The 3,886-nt window shown below is 34.8% G+C and overlaps 1 protein-coding gene across 1 annotated transcript in view; it reads right to left on the bottom strand.

Moving 5' to 3' along the window:
* The window catches only part of TASP1 (taspase 1), a 236,680-nt gene that overhangs the window by 172,278 nt on the left and 60,516 nt on the right, over nucleotides 1–3,886 (bottom strand). The window lies entirely within an intron of this gene.

Raw genomic sequence — 3,886 nt, 5'->3', positions numbered from 1 at the left:
ACCGAAAAAAAAAAAAAAAAAAAAAATTGTTAAAATGGTAAATTTTATGTTATATTTTACCACAATAAAAGAAAAAGAAAAAAAGTGCTAAAAGGAAAAAACCTGCCAACCTAGAAGTCTATATCCAACAAAAATGTCTTTTCAAAGTAAAAGCAAAATAAGGATGTTTTTCAGATAATGAAAGCTGAGAAAAGTTTTCACCACTACATCTACCACATTACCAGAAAATATGTAGCATTCCAGGCTGAAGGAAAAGATGCCAGAAAGAAATTCAAATCTACATACAGGAATGAAATATGTAAGTACATATGAAAATGTGTAATAAACTTACAATAAACCTTAGAAAGACATTCTAAAAGCTGAAGGGGAATAAAAACCTACAAATTATGCCCCCCAAAAGGCAATCAAGTATAAAACATCATCATTAACCAGCACCAACATACCATTTTATTTCTACTGAGGATTAAACAAATGGCTGAGTATAGGATGGCATTTAAAATTTTTTTAATCTAAATAATAGTTATAATTTCTCCTTTTAAATTCCCCATAGGTCAGAACCATCCTTTTTTGGAAGAAAAAATAATATATCACTTAACTTTCAAATGCTTTATTCACAGAACACTTCTTGTTGATTGTTTATATAAGTCATAAAAAAAATCTATGGCACAATATGTTTTTCTTATTACAAGTATAAAAAATAGTCAAAAATAATTTTGCCATCCTGAAAAAAAATCTAGTACTATTTTCTAACACATTTTTATATAAATGTTCTGAAGTAAAATTGGCAGACTGAATGCATGAATTCATCTCCATGCCCTACTAAAACTTTACCAAAAAGAAATTTAAGTGGGGGAAAAGACTGACAGACACAAGGGTTGATTATAATGAGAAGGGAGATACCAACAGTTTTAGAACATAGAAAGCAAGTGGACAAACAGTAACTAATTGAGCAGAGGAAGATGAACCCCAATGCCCACTAGCCAAGACATCACAAAGCAAACTAATCTCGGCCAAAGTAAACTAATTCCTGCCAAAGAAACATCAAGAGAGCTCAAAGTAGAAAGCACCTGGTGTCCTGAAAACCAGGTTGAGACTAAAAACAGGAGAATGGGCAGAAAATGTCAATAAGGAACATGTAGATGCCCAAATCCCCTCCTTGTGCTTGCAGAAAACGTGGAGAGGCTGAACTAGATGGGCACCAAATTAGCAGACACCAAGCACATCTGGGAGCAGGTTTGGGGCTCTACCTAAAACTGAGTTTGACGTAAAAGTCTGATAAAGGCACCGTGACACCTCCAGGCCCTTCCCTTGGTCTGTACCAGAATACTGGCTATTGCCTTGCCAGAGCTGGGAAGATTTCTCTGTCTAATCCAAAAGAAAAATGTATAGAGAAATGATCAACACCTCCCCTCTTGAGGTCAAACAGACCTGCCCTCACACACAAAGCTGCCAACAGGTCTTTAGGTAACTCACTCATGAATATGAAAACTGCAGAGGGTCACTAGATAGTTGAGGAAATTAGCTAACATGTATTAGGGTCTGAAACAAACACAAAGACTGAGGAAGCAGAAACAGTGGATAAGAACAAGTTTTAAACCATAATATCCTAAGAGAGAGAGTAAAAATACTGAGTTCATGAAACAAAACCCCATGTTTTAAAAGTATTAATCACAGATGAATCTCTAGAAATTAAAAATATGAAAACCAAAATTATAAATTCATTAGAAGTAGAAGATTTGGAAGATAAAATTGAAGAAACTTCCCAGAAAGCAGGACAAAAGACAGAGATTTTTAAAAGGAGAAAAAGTAACTTTGAAAATGATACATTGGATTAGAGCACAAGATCCAACATCTAATTGAAAGAAATTAGAAAAATATAACGGAGGAGAGATAGGGGGAGAGATTATTACACAATTTTTTTTTAATTTCCCCAAAGCACATGGATTTCCAGATGGAGAGTCCAAAAGAGTAACCAGTATAATAAGTAAAAAAAGGCCCATCCCAAGATATCACTGAGGTAATAAGACCACTGAAATAAGAACTTCCTTCCAAAGAGGCAAAAGACACCACAAAAAACTGGGAATCAAAGTGCTAGTGGACTGCATAATAGCAAGACTGGAAATTAGAAGACAGAGCAATTTCTTCAGAAACCTAAGCAAAAGTGATTTCCCACCTTCCATATATCAAATGAGGGAGTAAAACAAGAAAAAAAAAAAAAAAGACATTCGGAAAAAGACAATTTGATACTGGAGAGAGGAAAAGGGAATTCCAAAGTGATGGGGAGGTGAAGACCAGATGACAGCTGCACAGCAGGCCTACTGAGCACCCACTCTAGACCCAGGTTGCCAGGTGGCCTGCCTCCAAGGAAAACCAAGATGGAATTGGCAGATGAGCTGATTTGTGTGCCTGATATAAGAGCTCCACATCAAGTTCCACTGGGGAGACTCTAAGGCAGCACTAGTGGCAGCGAGTGTGAGGATCCAGGACACACACATTTCTCCTCCTTCCAGCCTCTCAATATTACAACTTGCAGCAGTATGCAGTTCATTCTGAATATAATGTTACTAAGAGCTGGTCCTTATTAGACACTTGCTATGATAAATAGTCATCTCTCTTTTATACAACTTGGTTTCCTTGGAGCTAATGATTCCTCACTTTTTCATTTGATTATTTAAATTACATTCATAGATTACGTGATAAAAATTTAAAAAACAAGTAGTATATGTTTTTACTATTTGTTTTATGCATAAACATGTAGCCATGATTTCTTTTTTAAGACATATAAAACACACATATATACATATTTATAACCTCATTTTTCACTTTTTTAAGTCATTATTAGATTTAATCATTATCAGTCTTTATAACAATTTCCAGTTACTTCATAACATTTCATTATAAGACTATGTGATAGTTTACTCACGTTCCTCTGTGCTGGACATAAGTCTTTTTCAAATTTTTTAATAATCTTTTTTATGTTTTTCTTTTTTTCCCTTTTTTTATTGAAGTAGTTGATGTACAATATTATATAAGTCACAGGTATACAATATAGTGATTTCACAATTTTTTAAAGGTTATACTCCATTTATAGTTACTATAAAACTTGGCTATATCCCCTGTGTTGTATAATATGTCCTTGTAACTTATTTTATATATAATAGAATTTTTTTTACATTCTTAATAATGCTCACTGAGTACCCTTCTACATAAATCTATGTCTATATCTCTGATGACAAGTTCTGAGATACAGAATGGGTTTAAGGCTTTTGATCTATACTACTTAACTGTCCTCCAAAATTTCTGCCAACCTACATTTGTGTACCTACAATGTATTATGTTCATTTTACCACACACTTATCAGCAGTAATACAATATTTTTTAACTCTTTCACCAAGTGAGCGGGAACAGACTTAACATGTAGTCACCTTAATTTGAATGTCCCTATTAGTTATGTTATATTATCTATTTATGACTTTTGACCCTTTTCTATTGGGGTATCACATGTATTCGTGTGACTTTTAATCTGGCAAAACTCTTCATAGATTAAGTGTATGTATCCCATTGTCATAGTTATGATAAATGTCTTTTCAGTCTTAACTCTTCTGCAGTCACACTTTTGTTCTTCCTTCTCATACAGCTGGTACCTAGATAGGTCTTCCTCAGCTCAAGGATGGATAAATGTTGACCTATGTTTTCTTCTCTCTCTCTGAGTGGCTGGTATTATGGTTTTATTGTTAGTAATTGTTTTAAGTAGCCTAAAAGGGATCCTTTAACAATACTTCTATAAAACCATGAGGGGCTTCCCTGGTGGCGCAGTGGTTGAGAGTCCGCCTGCCGAAGCAGGGGACACGGGTTCATGCCCCTGTCCGGGAAGATCCCACATGCC

This window comes from Lipotes vexillifer, unplaced genomic scaffold (assembly GCF_000442215.2).
Source record: "Lipotes vexillifer unplaced genomic scaffold, Lipotes_vexillifer_v1.1 scaffold137, whole genome shotgun sequence".
Taxonomy (NCBI): domain Eukaryota; kingdom Metazoa; phylum Chordata; class Mammalia; order Artiodactyla; family Lipotidae; genus Lipotes; species Lipotes vexillifer.
Note: the sequence above shows the minus strand (reverse complement) of the source record. Positions and strands in the feature narration are given on the sequence as shown.